Here is a 16275-nt window from a genome sequence, read left to right as displayed (position 1 = left end):
CAATTCACCATTGGAACCCCATAGTTGCCACCACTATCCTCTCCTCCTTTCATCTGTTTGCCCATTATTACCTCAACTCCTGCCCCCAACCCTGGCAATTATGTCTGCTGTTATTATTTCCTCATCTTAAATAAGCAATGGAGGGCTGTAAATAATAAATTCTGCAATATCCTTGGCTCCTGGGAAAATGCAGAATAGGCAGAGATCCAGGATGCTCTCCATGCTGATGTTTACAACCCAGAAGAGTTTAAATTAACCCTCAAAATATTCAGGTGTTAGATTATAGTCATCGTTTAACATCAGCTCAATCATCCTCAATGGTTGAATTAATGACAAACATTCTTAATAGCTCAGCATCCTTGAGGTTATCTAATGTTTATTCTTATTAGTTGATCCCACAATGATCACTTACCTTTAGCCCCAGGAGAAGCCCAGTTTAAGATGCCTTGGCCTCAGGTTCATTCTTCTCCAAGATCCCGATCACTCTGACTAGCCTCCTCTCCATTTTTGGCACAACACACCTTACTTTCTTTTCTTAGGGAAGACTTTTCTGAGGCCCAGACTTAATCTGATCTTTTCTCCCTGTTATAGAGTCTCAAGGCCTGCCTCATTCTTGTAGCAATCATTATAATTGAAAGTGAGCAATTTATAGGCTAATTGGCCTCCTGTTTCCCCTACTAGAGTATAAGGTTTGGAGTAGGGACCATGATTTGTTCATTGCTGTGTCTCTAGCTCTTAGCACTATACCTAGATCAAAGTGAATACGTAAGTTCCTGTCTGTTTCCTATAGCTGTGGGATGTGGATGTGTGTGTATGTGTGTCGGAGGGGGTGGGGGTCATTTGTAGCCACAATCTTCAGAAAAGAGAGTTATAGCAGGAGATTATGGATGAATCTGTCATGACCTAATAGGTAAGTGATCCAGGAGATTGGCAGCATGTGGTTCACGTTGTGACAATATCAAAAATGTCTGTCATAGGAACCCGTGTCCTGGTTGCTGGAACTTTGAATTGTGATAAGCTGCTGCACCCTATGTCCATGACCTTGCCTCTGGAATTGATATAAATGTGGTGGGATGAAGGCCTCAGCTATATCCAAAATGTGTTCCTCCTGTCAAGGGACATGTAATACACAATAATGATCATCAGGGGGCGTCATTGCTATATTAATAATCCAGAACATTTGGAAATGTCTGTGCAGAATATTGTTTTACTTTGGCCTAGAGGTGGCAATCTCATTTTCAGGTATCCTTCGGGTAACAACCCGTTGTTGCTTCTCAGTGTTAAAACCCATTATATTAAGTGAAGTATCCCAAGAATGGAAAAACAAGCATCACATGTACTCACCAGAAAATTGGTTTCCCTGAACATCACCTAAATACACATCGGGGAATGACACCAATCGGATATCAGACTGAGGTGGGGGGTGGGGGAGGGGATGGGGGTATGCCTACACAATGAGTGCATTGCACACCGTTTGGGGAATGGTAACACTTGAAGGTGGTGACTCGGGAAGGGGGGGTTGGGGAAGGGAGAGATATATACCTTCATGATGGGTGCAACACGCACTACCTGGGGAACAGACATGCCTGGAGCTCTGACTTGGGGGGAAAGGCGGTACAAGGGCAACGTATGTAACCTGCAATTCTGCATCCCCCATAACAATAAGATGAAATAAAAAAAAAAAGAAAAACTTGTCTGTAACAAGTTGCCTGAGCCCAGTGAATTACACATATTAGGTGTAATGAAAAGGTGTAACCTCCACAAGCCCAAATCCAGACCTTACAGAAACCAGAAAAGAAATGAGATCTTAGGTTTGCCAGGGAAGATATGAAAAAGTAGTCCAATGCATGGGCTTTTGGGGATACAACTGGGAAAGTTGTATCACTTCTCTGAACCTTACTTTCCCCAAGAGAGGACTAAGTGCCATTTTGGAATCTATTTTAGCACAATTCCTGATCCTTAGCAAATGTTTGATAACAGTTTACCATCATGAATTTATATTTGGGTCAGGAGGCTATCTGATTAACCTCTATTTCCCCCACTAGCCTCTAATTCCATGCAGGCAGGGATTGTCTGTGGCTTCCATCAGCACATCCCAGCACCTAGCACAATGCCTCATACATCAGGCTCTCCGTGAACATATGATGGGTGAATGAAAAAAAATGAGTGAGTGAGAAATTTGCTCTTCTAAGTATAGGATAAGGCCGTTTAAGACTTTCAGTACGCCCTGGACTAAATGTCAGAATATAGTCAATATTCAGAGGTATCAGGTATTAACACAATCTAGTAATCTGTCCATAATATATGACTAAACTGGACTTCTGAGGCTAGGACTGGGAGCAGGGCCAAAGGTTAGAAGATAGTTTGTGAGTTGCCTTAGTGACCTTCCAACCTTCTAATCTAAGATCCTGGTCCTTACGCAAGAACATTCTAGAGCCCTAAGACTGAACCCAGGGCTGCACTTAAATACCATACCCACTTGGGGTAAACTAGTTGTTGGTCCTTATTCCCGTTCATGGGTGGCTCTTTTTCTTCTTGCCTCCATATAGTTACCCAAGGAGACTTGCCAGTTCTTAGGCTGGACAGCTGTTCATTTCTTAATTAACAGCATCCAGAGTTTCTTGAGATTGCCTGTCTACATCTACACCATCTGATCTCTGCGTCTTTTGTTTGCTTGTTTGTTTCTTTCTGATGTTTTCCAGCATCTCTAATGACAGACTGGATCCAATACACATTAAGAAATTAGGGCTTAAATAAGCAGAAGTCCTCAGCACCAATCAACACTACTACCATCTCTCTGACCAAATATATATCCTGGACAAGATTTCAGGCTGCAGCATTTCAACACGTTGTTGCTTCAAATTATTATTACCAAAGGATGTCAGGTGAAAGAGGCAACCTGGTATAATATAGAGAAAAGAGTGACAAATTTGGAATCTGGTTTGGGTTTGGATCCAGCACCTCTGCTTATCAGTTGTGTGACCCAGGGTAATCCATTAACCCATCTGAGCCTTGGTTTGCACATCTGTAAAATGGAGATAATAATACCTACCATGCAGGGTTACAATAAAAATTAGAGATAATATATATGCAGATCCTAGCACACAGTAGGATAATAGCTAATAATATGGCCTTGATATAACATCCCAATGTATTCAATTGTGGTATATTATTGGGCAGGAATCTTGAGTAATGTGTATCTAGAGTTAACACTAGTAAATATATTAATATTACTCTGATAGTTTTGATTTTGTGGTGATGTAGGGAACCACCAGCCAGTTTCTAAACTGGTGGACTCAGTGACTTGGCCAAGTTCATAGCCAAGCCCTGTATGCTGTTGCTGCTTGGGTCTGGGTCCATCCTCTACCTCTGTCTTCACACTTCCACATCTCTGTCCTCCTCCAGTGACACTCCCTATGCCCCCAGTTACTTCTAGTTGCCTACTTAATATCGGTTTCCCCTTTATTAACAGAATCTAATTTTGTTCGGGGTTGCAGCATGTCTGGTTAAAGTATGTACATCTCCGGATTCCCTTGTTGGTCAGAGTGACCATGGGGCCCAGTTCTGGCCAGGGAGAGAGAAGCTGAGGGTTTCTGCGAAAACTTTGCCTCACTGATAAACGCCCTCTCCTTCCTGCTGTAGCATCCCTTCTTCTTCCTGCGTGGAGGTATGGCAGTCATGAACCAACACCCTAGGACTTAGCTGGGCCGTGTAACAAGTTCTGGCCAATGAGTTGTGAGCAGAAATAACTTGTGTCACTTCTGGGCCAGGACATTTGCATATCAACCTGATACCCTCCAGAACTCTCTTTCCATCTGTTATGGTAACCAGGAATATTTGCGATAATGGCTGATCTATCACCCTGGGCCTCAAAGTGAGGAGAATGTGGAGCAGAGGCCCCTTCCCATCATGGATAGGAAGCCTGAGTGAGAAATAAACCTTTTGTTTTATGCCACTGAGACTTTGGAGCTGTTTGTTACAGCAGCACCACCTAGCCTGCCCTGACCACACTCCTCCACTAAACCCACCATGTGGAACGACCAAATAAATGTGAAGGCTAATGAGTGAACTAATGCATGAGTGAATTAAATTTATTCTCTGGGGCCCAGACCTTCAGATAATTTCTAGGAATGACTTTAAATCAACCTGGTTTACTATGTGTCATTTTTTAGACACCTTAGGTCAGTCCTCCTTCAACTTTGGTGTTTATCAAAATTCCCTGAGGACCTCATTAAAAAACGTATATAGTCAGTCATCCCCCCAAACCTACAGAATCAATCTCTAGAGATGGGTCACAGCCATCAGCATTTTAAGACAAGTTTTCTAGGGCTGTGGTCCCCAATCCCCAGGCCATAGACTGGTACTAGTCTATGGCCTGTTAGGAACCGGGCTGCACAGCAGGAGGTGAGCAGAGGGTGGGTGAGCAAGTGAAGCTTCATTCCCCATCACTCACAACACAGCATAATGTGTGACTGTTCTGCTTCTAAGATGATGCAGGAATCAATATGTACTGTGCATAAAATTCATGTGTGCCTCGTGCCCTGTGGGGTGATGATGGGACAAAGTTTAAAGCTGTGGACAACTGTCTTCTTTCTTCCTGCCCATGTTTCTCTGAGACTGCATGTTTAACCTTATGTGGAGAGAGTATCTAAATTTGAAGACTCTGGACCATGAGGACCAGGAGATGGCCCTCCTGACACCTCACTGTGCCCCTCTCCACCTACCTCCCATGTTCCGATGGGTCCAGGAGAGGCACAGAGAGGCCTGGCTCCAGGAGTGTGGTGTGGCTCAGGTGCGGCTGGTGGTGTGGCTGAGGTGCCATTTTTCTGTAGCCAGGTCTTGTCCGGGGCAAGTAGAGGTAGCTGAGCTACTACTTGCAGGGGAGTCCCTTCCATTTCTGAGGGCAGAACTGGCCCCAGAGATTCCTAGAGATTTAGGGGAGCAGGATGGGCAGAACAGCAGGTAACGCCCAGACAGGGGAGGGGAAATAATATTGATTAAGCACCTACTGCATACCTGACGGTAGTTGGGGCAGCGGCTCTGCGAGGCAGACCGATATTATTCCCATTTTACAGATGAGAAGACTGAGGGACAGAGAAGGAAGTCACTATCTTGGTGTCAAATCCACAGCTCAGACCTGACCTGCTTGGTGCCTAAAGCCCGAGCTCCCCTTTCTATGCTGTATTAGGAGGACTGTGGCCTTTGGAGAGAGACCTGGGGTGGAATCCTGACCCCACCACCATGCACTGAGTTAGTGAGTCATCTTGCTCTCCTTGGAGCCTCAGTTTCCTTGTGTGTGACATGAGGATAATAGAACCTACATCATAGGGATGCAGTGAGAATTACATGTGATGATGCCTGGCAGGTGCTATGTTCTAGATCTGTGCTACCTATGATTATTCTAGAGAGAAAATGGACTCAGGTAGGGTGGTTTGCTGAACAGGGAAGGGGCCATGCAGGGGTGAGAAGGTATGTGCATGGAGATTTTATGACTCCTAAGTTTCGAAAGCTTTCTCAGGACACAGGTGGCTGTTGTTTAGTGTGGTCTGGCTGCTCAGTCCAGCCCATGACAACCTGCTGCACTCGCCCTCCCCCTGCCCTGGCTGCCCTGCCGGGCATTCCAGGCTATGCTGGGACATTCATATCCTTCTGGGTCAGGGGCAGGGGCGCAGGGGAGCAGCTGGGAGCTGCCCACCCTGTGTCTTTACCCTCACCCTGAGACAACTGGGGCAGGAAGCCTCCAGAATGTGTCCATGGGCTTACACAGAAAGTGAGTGCTGGGCCTGCCCTGACTTCCTTCCATTGCCTTCTCTGGCCAAAGCTATGATGTAGCCTTTTAGTTTAGATACCAGTCCCTGGAGCCAAACTACTTAGGTTTAAATCCTAGCAGTGCTACCTGAATACCTTGGGCAAGTTATTTGATATTTCTAGCAGGCCTCAGTTTCCCCACCTGCAAAACAGAAAGGATCAAATTGTACCTATTTCCTGGAATTTTGGTGAATAAATAAAATATTGCACATAAGAATCTAGCATGGAAATCAGTGCTTAGAAAATGCTCAATAAATCATATTTTTATTACCCCTTGGTGACTGCCCCTTTCTATACACATACACACCACCTTCTTGCAGTTCATATCCTAGATAGTAGATCCAAACCACTTGCTTTTTCACCTAAAAAGAATGGGTTCTCTCTTCTCTCCTGGGTACAGAGGGATGTAGGGAGGAGAGATAAGATGCATGTATCTACTCTGCCTTGGCCCTTAATCTGGAGGAGTTCAAAGTCTGGAGAGAGGTTGTCATTACAACATTGCCTGAGGATGAAGGTGGGTACAAATATATAGGGGGTGCAGCTCCAGGCTGCCTTGGGGATGTCATAAAGAAGGTGGCATTCAAGCAGGTCCTAGCCAGTGCAGTGGGCATTTGCCCTTCTTTTTAGAAGTGTCTATGAGCACTCTTCCTGTATGTGGGCAGTCCCCAGCAGGAGGTAGAGACTCATTCTACCTTAGAGCCCAGGGACTAGATTTCCCAGCTCCTCAAACGTGTGGCCTTGACTCCACCCATCAGAGGCTGCTCTGGCACTTTGACATGGCAGGTAGGCAGGTGAAGAAGCAAGCCCCATGCCAGGGGGTGGAGGAGACCAGCCTTCCCAGGGGCCAGGGTGGTGTCCCGTAGGGGTGTTTAATACTTGCGTGGGCAGCATCGAAGGCACCTGATCTTGTACCTGTCTCAGCATTGGGACAGTGACGTCTCCATGGGATGTCCGGTGGTGAGATTGTAGGTGTGGCTCCTGCCCATGTGGTCTCCAAGCCTGGATGTCTGACCCTCCCAGAGATCCTGAGAGCCACCCATATCCTATCCTACAAACTTTTTCTAACTTTTCTGCCACTAATTAATTTGTTATGACTAAGAACCTTACCTGGGTAAGCAGGTAGAGAAGGGAGTGGCTCGGGGTCCCAGGAAGAGGGTATAGTTTGAGCAAAAGCTCAGAGCCTTGAAGAGCATTGATGTATTCTGAAAAGGGGGCCAGGTCCCACGAGCTGTGTGGGGTTGCAAAGGATGTATTTGGGGTAGGGTGGGGACCAGCAGGAGAGAAGCTTGATGTAGTCTGGGATCTCAAAAGCTACCATTTCAGAGATTGAACTTGACCTTGGGTTGGAAATGATGGATTTTAAATAGGGCAGGAGCAACATCAGATGCAAAATTTACAAAGATTTCCCTGGGACAGTGTGATTGGGCTGGGTGACATTGGAGGCAAAATTTACAAAGATTTCCCTGGGACAGTGTGATTGGGCTGGGTGACATTGGAGGCAGGGAGACCGGTGAGGGGCTGCAGGGATTATCTCACAGGGCAGGTGTTGGCTAGGGCATCCCTGTCCCTTGAGATCCAGCCAAGACTGCTCACTCCCTCCCCAGCCCACATTTCCCCACAGCCGTCCTAGGCCCTGCAGAAAGCCACCCTGACCCCCTCCACGATTTCTGCAAATGCTCCACCTCTCCTTTGGAACTACTGCTTCTGCTATATTCGTTTGAATTCATGAGCTTTCATGTGAAACTCAACACCTTGATTCTTTGGTACTGATTGACGTTTGTGGGGTGTCAGAGGGAGGGACCAACATTTCAGCAACATTAAAAACAAACAAACCGCAAATTGCATTTTCAACCTTCTTGTTCTTAGAGGATGTTCCATGTCCCCAGGGATCCATGGTCAGCTGTCTCTCCTCACGGATGCACAGCCTCCAGCCAAGTCGTCATCCGGCTCAGGCTGGCCCACATCTACCTGGGGACACACTCTGGCCTGTCATCTCTCGGACATGGAAACAAAATGTGGGCTCAGCAGGCCCGTGGACACTCTAGGCATCCTGGTCTCTGCAGCCCATCAGGCAGTTACAAACAGAGGACTTATTTCTAGTGGGAACCTGGGGTGACAGAGAGGTGCCCATCTTCCTGGGGAGACAGTGCAGTGGCTACAGGCTCCGCAGGCAGGAGTGAGGCTGCCCACCTGAGCTGCAGAGGCTGGGCTCGGCTCCTGGCTCCCACAACCCTCAGGCCCTCCAGTTCCTCATTGGCGGGCTGCTTTGGCAGCCTCCTATTGCCATGTGCAGTTTGAGCAGTGTCTCCTGTGACCACACCCCAAAGTCGGGGGTCTCCTCCAGCCCCGAGGTGCTGCTGAAGGAATATACAGTTCCCGGGGGCTCCACCAGGAAGGAAACTCAGCTGTCCTGCCTCCATTGCAGTGCCTTTGTCTTCTACCCCCTCTCCGGCTGGGCTCGGATTCTCGGGCTGCACAGAGTGCACTCTGGGCAGCGGTAACACTGCCCGACATCCCCAGCTCTCTGCCCTTGAGGCCCCAGGCAGAATTGCATTTGCTGGCCCCAAGGCAGGGCCACGTGCCTAGCTCTGGCCAGTGAGCCTTGCGTGGAGGTGATGTGTGTCACTTCTGGGATAGAGCCTTTAGGAGCTGTTGTAATCTCCCCGTCCCTCTGCCCCATGGCGGTGGGCAATATTTGAGATTGGGGGAGCTCCGTCAGCCTGTGGTCCGGGGTGAGGACGACCTGGAGCGGAGACCTCAGCTGACCCCTGCTGGACATGGAACATGAGCCAGAAATACCTCTGGGGTGTTATTTCAGGATTCAGATTGAGATGTAGTATTTTTTTCTGTTATCGCAGCCTGACCTAGTCTAGCCCTATGAGTACAGGCACATTTGCCATCGGGTCGCTTGCCCGCATCTCAATGCCCTTCCTATTTGGGGGCAATTCTTTATCCTCTGAGACTTTTTAGGAGGCGGAGCCTTCCTATAGATGGTGAAAATGCCAGATACCCACTTTCCAGCCTCCTTTGCAGCTTGGGCACATGGCCAAGGCCAGCAGAGATGGTGGCACAGCTGCTGTGCCACAGCTCTGTGTTTGTAGTCGCTGTGACAGTGACCTTGCTGGGCTGGCTCTGTAGTGAGAGTTTTGGCTGTGATTCTGGCTGTGTGATCTCCCCTTTTTCTTGCCTACTTCCTGAGCTTAGTGCTTGGGCCTTTGGGTCTGTTCTGTGAGCTACCCAGAATCCTTTCCATCCCTTTCAGCTTACATCACCTAAAGTCAGTGTACGTTGCTTATGACTACGAGCCTTTGAGCCAGCCAGCCAGTTAGAGGTCTACGTGAAGCTGCAAAGGAGAGAAGAAGCTGGCAAGATGCGCCTGACTTCCCTCCCCTTGACCAGCCTGTTTCCCCCGGAGCAGCGCTCGGATAGCCCAGCCCAGGCGCCGGGCAGGGGTCTTCTGATCAGATTCGGTCAGCCTCTGGGCATGTGAACCTCCCTTTCCTTGTCTGTAAAATGCGGTGAATAATAGGGCCTCACTTCTAGGGTGGATGTGAGGGGTGTATTTGAGAGAGCGTGTGTTTGGGGGAGCTGGAGGAGTGAGAAAACAAAACCCCAGTGCATGTTTACTACATGATTGTTGCAAGGGTTCACTTGCACAAGTATATCCAGCTGGGGAATCTTGTTGGTGTAACAGGGTAAAATGGCATCTTGAGATCCTTTCTAATGTCACTGTATCACTCACCTCCTTGGAGGTCACGGATTATTCCTCTCAGCTCAGACCCATCTGAGGTTTTGCTCAAGAGACCAAAGATCTCAGCCTTGAGGTAATGGGAGGATTCCTGGTGGGCCTGGTAAAAGCAGAGAAGTAGAGATGGGAAAGGAGATTAGGGACTGTTTTATTCAACAGTCAATTTACAGAGTTCAGAGAGGGAAAGCCACTCACCCACAGCCACACAGCAAGTCTGTGGTGGAGCTTGGGGTTGGGATGTAGATCTTTTCCTTCTAATACTGGGGCTAATCTGGAGGTACAGTTATGCTGTAGTCCAGGTTTGCAAAAACGAACTGGAAATAGGACAATTCTCTCTCAGATTAATGACCCCAATTTCATAACAACCTGTGACCACCTAATCCTCATTTCCTCCTTAGAGAGAGGTCCCTAGAGGGCCCCTTCTCTTTTTCTTCCTCAGCTATCTAAAATACTTCACTGAGGAAGGGTGAAAAATTGCTGAATTGATCTTTTTAAATTAACACAGGTCTGAACCAAAGAAATTTGGAAGGAGAGAACTTTCTCATCCAAGTGGCTGCCAACACCTCACCCCCAGCTGAAGTGCTCCCTTGTTCTCCCCTGCTCTGCCCCGGATCCACGGGCCACTCTCCGAATGGTTGGCAATTTTCTCTGCACTGTCCTGACAACCTCCAGCCATGAAATTAAAAAGCTAGTTACCGAATCTTGCTCCCAACGGCTTTGTCCTTGCCAGCGATTCGACAGAGAAGTCTGGAGGAGGGAGCCTCCACTGCGCCTGGCCTGCAGCGGGCGAAATGCTGCTGAAATAACAATGGGATTCGCAGTGGGAGGAGGCGAGAATGCGCAGTTTGGCAGGAATGAATGAATGAAAGAAAGAGGGAACTTTGGGCTTCAAACTGAAAAATTCCAGTGTCTCAGCAGAAGCCCTGATGCCTTCACTCCAAAACCTGCAACGAAGTGCTGAGCAGGCACATTTCCCCACACCAGCGCTCTCCGGCCCTCAGCCTGGGTCCAGACCTTGGGCCTGGAAGGCTGGAGAGTTGAAATTTAGGAGAAGAAGTGGCTCCAAACTGGGGCCAGCCCTGGGAGGCCAGCCCACCTACCCAGCCTGCTGTCTGACCCAGTTTTCCTCCCCCACCTCATGTCCCCTGAATGCAGACATCAACCCCTCCCCCAGGGGATTTTAAGAAATCCTCAAAAGCCAAGGAATTTTAATTGCCTTTAATTAAAAAAAACTGTTCTAGAAGACCATTGTGGTGTGGCTCACTGTGACATGGGTCCCTGAGCGGCAGGAGGGCTTAGCCTTGTTGCTGTCTGTGTCTCTGCCTTTGGCCTTGGGACCCACGCAGAGCAAGGGGCCAGCAGATACATGCTGGATAAAGGAATAGGAATGACTGCATTCACAGAGCTCTTTTTCTGCCTTTGCCCTGTCCGAGCACGGACTTACAGACTGATCTCATGATGTGCAGGGGACAAGGAAGAGAGAGGCCTTTGAGCCCTCAGTCCCCAGGGTCGGGCAGAGTGAGGCTGGAGCCTCGGCTCCATAACTTCTTAGCCTAGAGACCTTGAACAAGTTGCCTAACCGCCTGAGTCTGCCTCCTTATCAGTAAAATGGGAATCACCATGGTGACCGCTCCAAGGGTGGCTGGAGGATTAAACAGAGTCTTGTATGTAAAGTGCTTGTCATATAGTCAGTGCTCAGGCCCCCATGCATCTAGGAATTAGTCTCATTGCTGGTATTGAATGGTCTTGGGAGGCTGTGTTGGTCCTCACTCTAACGGAGCCTTTGCTCATTTATTCATGTAAATATTTATTCAGCGCCTTCTATGCACTCCCGTGTGCTAGGGATTGGGGCAAGAAGAGCAAGGCAAAGGCAGCACAGTTTCAGGACTCGGAGCTTATGGGCAAGCAGCAAATAAGCAAACACACAAATCAAGATCCAAATCATCTCGGGTACAGACAGGTAAAAAGAGAAGGCTTCTCTTGGGAGGTGCCATTTGAGCTGAGACCTAACAACAAGAAGGAGCCAGCCATGCTCAGACCTGTAGGAAGAGGGTCCCAAGGCAGAAGCAATAGTACGGGCTTGGAGGTGGGAGCAAGCCTGCCTGTCAGAGGGGCAGCCAGGGGCCAGTGTGGCCGCAGTGGATGGGCAGCAGGGCGGGAGTAGCAGCTGAGGTCGGAGGGAGGTCCTGCAGGAGTTTGGGCTGTACCCTAAGGGTTCCAGGAAGCCAGTGGAGGAATGACTTCATAGTGCTGGGAGCAGGAGAGGCAAGAGGTCTGCCTGGAGGATTGTGGCTGGAGCCCAGAACGCGTGCTGGGCATGGTTTGTCCTCACCAACGTCTTCCCAGAGGATGTCTCCGGCCCCCTCTGGGCCCTGCACCTACCATGACTCTTTGTGAAGGGGCAGGTCTTTCACAACGGTCATGTCGTGCTAGCAGATGCAGCACTATCATGTAGTGTCAACCTGCTCAAAGGTGCATGCCTCCCCAACCTCGAGGGCACACCTGCGTGGGAGAACGGCCTCCCTGCTGCCCCCACAGTGGGGAGCACATACTGGTGCTGCTGCAGGGCCCACGCTGGGCCTGACGGGGGCTCACCCTCCACAGCTCCAGGCTGAGCTCGCTGTCACGACCAGGCAGCCCCTGGTCCACACTGGCCAAACAGAGACCCTGCGGCCACCTTAAAGGCGGCAGTCCTAAGACCATGTGAGCAGACCAGCAAGTCACAAAGCACTGTCCACTCGGGGTCAGGCAGCCAGGGCCTGTGTTACGGAGCCCGAGATTCTTGAAAGGGAGCCAGGAAGTTCAGAGGCATTTAATCCGGCCTCACCCATCTATTCGTTCATGCAATAAATGTTCATCAAGCACCTACTATGTGCCACACATTATATTAGTGCCAGGTTATACACTAAACGCGGGGCACTACATGTGAACGAAATAGAAATGATTCCGGTCCTCGTGGACGGCAGTATTTTTAGAAGGATGAACAGACACAAAACAAACCTACAAATACATAATTCTGAACCACGACAAGTGAGAGAAAAGACAAGAACAAAGCATGTGGCGTACGTTTCAGATGCGGGTGTGGGCGAGCCTGATTCAGCAGTACCGGTATGAGTGGCTCAGGTAAGATCAGAATCACAAAACGCCATTTTGAAGCATGCTTAAAAATACCCAGAATGCTTCTGTCACATACGAATTTCATTATTCATAGTCCATGGCAAAATATATAAGTATGAGAATTATGCTGTAGAGAAAGTCTGAGGTCTGGCTAGTATTGAGATTAGCTGGCAAAGCCTGATGTTAATGAAAGTTCTTAAATGTAATGATCTGTTGACTGCGTCTGTCAACACAGTGAGAGCAGATGACATGTTTGTGGAGCGTCTCCTGTGTCGGGCCCCGTGGAGGGCCCTGGGGGCTCCAGGCACGAGCACCCTGGATGCTCACTGTTACCTAGAAGTAAAGTGCTCCCACCTGCATGGCAGGAAGCCCCTCCCAGTGACTGCCACACTGTGCCCAGTGAGGGACAGCCAGGCTGCAAATTCCTGGGCCGTCTATTTTGCTTTGCCTCAAGATTTGACCTTGTCGACAGATTTCTGTCAAGATTAACCTGGCAGAGTCTGGAATGTAGTTCATTCTACAGCGAGTGAGGTTTTCACACTGAATGAACTCAGTTATACCCACGTCTTGGTGGAGCAGGCCCAGAAGAGGAGGTTTGCGTGGCAGAACCGTCTCCTTTTAGATTAGGAAACCAGAATTCATGTTTCTGGAAAGAGTGCTATTTCTGTCTCCAGTGGGATTTTGTACCCATTTCAGCTGTGTCCCACTCAGAGCAAAATCCTTCTCCCACCCCGCCCTCAGCCCCTTCCTCCTCCCGATTCTCCCACCCCATCTTCCTCGTCTCCCTCCCTTCTCCTCTCTCCTACCTCTTTCTCCCTCTCTTTCCTCTCCTCCTTCTCCTCCTTTTAAAATCAATCCACATACGTTTGCCTTTGATTTGGGCGGCAGTAGTGATCGGAGGATGTAATGTCAGAGGAAAATCAGGTGACCGGGAGCTGCTGACCTAATTTACAGGAGTTCCCGTCGCCTCTGTTTTTCTGTAAAAATGGGAACAATTCAATACCCCGAGTATTCATCTGGGCATGTATTTACCTTCTCCAGTCTTCTGGCTTCCGTGAGGAATAGAACAGGGATGAACAAGGCAACGTCCTTCGTCTCAGTGCCTTCCTATCTCCATGGGATCCTCCTGTCTGATGGGAACTTTCTGTGTCAAGACACCGGAGACAGCCGCAAGGAACTGAGAACACCGGCTCTGAATGCTAGAAGCTCAGGCTCAACGTGGATCGGACAGAGGCTCCGTACACAATGTGGGGCTTTAAGAAAATGAAACACAATGAAATTTGGAAAGATCTGCAATTGGAGGGCTAGGCATTTCTGATTCTGATAAAGGGAGAACAGGCGCGGTCATAGCACCAAACTGTCCCTCCCCCCGCCCCACCCCGAAGTCTCTGTTCCTAACGCTAAAGGGACCAGCCTTCTGGTTTCCCGCCTCTCTCCGCCCGCGTTGCAGCCCCGGACCTCCAGCTGGCTTTAGTATCACACCTTTCCTCTCGCTGAAACTGACTGGGTCTCTCAACCTTGCTCATTGTCGGGGAGTCTCCTTCGGCATTCCAGGGAGGACCAAACGTCCTAGGTACGTTCGCAAAGCAGTACACATGGCAGAAGGGCCGTGGACTTTGACGTCATGCTGACCTGAGTCTGGCCCCTGGCTCTGCTCAAGTCATGAGTCAATCGACAAGTTGAGCAGAGTGTCCAAGTCCTCTCCTCCCATAACTGGGGGTGACAATCCTACCTCATGGGGCTGCTTTCAGTGTTAAATAAGGTCATGCAGATAGAGGCATCCTGGAAATTAGTTCTCAATTTTCCTCAGTTGGTATCAATTAAGCACAATGGTGAAGAACATCAACCAGTGAGGCAGAAGGTGAAAGCGTTCACACCTGGAATCTGATCATACTGGCTTGGTCTCCGGTTCCTGATTCCAGGAGAGGTGTTTTGGACAAGCAACCTGTCCTCTCTGAGTTGCAGTCTCCTCATCTATAGAACAGAGATATGCATAGTGCCCTGGAGGGCTGTGCTCAGCATGAAACCAGACAATGCATGCGAAATGTTGAACCCAGTGGCTGGTGTGGAGAAGGTGCTAGCATTGCCACCATGGCCACAGATATGGGACCCCTTGGTGGCATTGGGCAAGACCTCTACCAACCTTAGAAAGACAACTAAACAAGTTGGAAACGATGACTTGTCTCTCCCAGGTCTTTACACGGAGTTTGCCATCACTAATAAAGGTATCTGCAGACAGGAAGCATATTTGGAAATAGGACCTGGGAGCCCCAAAGTGACTGATTTTCTTGAGTTGCCTTTTGGAACCTGCACACCACATCCTGTCCTCCCTAGAATTCACACACTGCCAAGAGCTAGTCACGTATCAAGAACAGAGTAATCAAACCTGGGGCAGCTGGCCTTCTGAGTCGCTTTGTTTGCTAACTTAAAAACAAACCCAGTACACTGGCAATGACCCATCAGCCTGCTTCAAGCAGGTCAGAGCCGGGGGACAGGAGAGCTTGCCTTGTCTGCTTTTTAGAGTGACAGCCACAGAGATAAAAGTTTAATGTGCCGATTGTCTTTCTGTTTTCAGGTGCCCAGTAGGATTGAATGGGCTACCTCATTCTAATGAGCCCATGGAGGTTGGGTGTGGGAAATTGGAAATGGAAGGAGACTCGGTTGATAGGATGGTGACACCACTACATTTTTCGAGCCACCACACTTGGCCCTCTCCACTACATTTTTAATCAGGGCTCCACGGGCCCCGGGCTTTCCCCAGGACTCAGCTGTAGGGCCTGGTTCAGGTATTTTCACATTTCTTAGGTCCATGTTAGGCATAAGGAACAGAACAGAGGGACCGGACTGGAATTAGCCCCCAGGAATAGAACCTCTTGCAGGAAAACCAAAGGAACACATGTCTGAACATATCTTCATGCTTCTCGGTAGGATTAAAATGAGTGATGCTAACAGAGCCTGCCCTTATTATGATGAAGTGTGCCAGGAAACTGGTGTGGGGCAGGAATATGCTCATCTTCCCCCAGATATATTTAACAACAACAAGAAGAATAAAAGCAGCTCACGCCAATTGAGTGGTTCCTATGGACCTGGCAGTTTTCTAAGCACATAATTTAGTGCATTTAATCGTCACCACAGCCTTATGAAGTGGGGTGCTAGTATTCCCATTTTACAGAGGGGAAAACTGAGGCTCAAAGTGCAAGAGCAAGAATGAAGAACCAAGAGGTAATATTCACATGGGCGCAGCTATCAAAGAGCCCACAGTCTGGTGATGGGCTCGGTGGGTTGGGGATAAATAAGTTGATTGCCAGCTTCAGGCAGACATGATGCATGCCCTCACCGCAACACAAGTAGTGACGCTGAAGACAGAGACATGGGGAGAGGATGGGGAAGAAGGGTGTGTCCGAGCCTGAAAAGATTGGTAGGATTTGAACAATAGATCAAGACGGAGGGAGAAAGGGAGAAGGGACTCCCGGTGGAGGACACTGCTCCGGCAAGGACACAGAAGCAAATTTGGATGGCAGGAAAGAATTCCAGTGTGGCCAGACTGGGCATCCGCAGAAGGCAGGGCTAGAACGAGGAGGCGGGGCTGAGATGGGAAGCCT

The sequence above is a fragment of the Eulemur rufifrons genome, chromosome 10, assembly GCF_041146395.1.
Source record: "Eulemur rufifrons isolate Redbay chromosome 10, OSU_ERuf_1, whole genome shotgun sequence".
Taxonomy (NCBI): domain Eukaryota; kingdom Metazoa; phylum Chordata; class Mammalia; order Primates; family Lemuridae; genus Eulemur; species Eulemur rufifrons.
The sequence above is the reverse complement of the archived record's forward strand: the minus strand, read 5'-3'. Positions refer to the sequence as shown.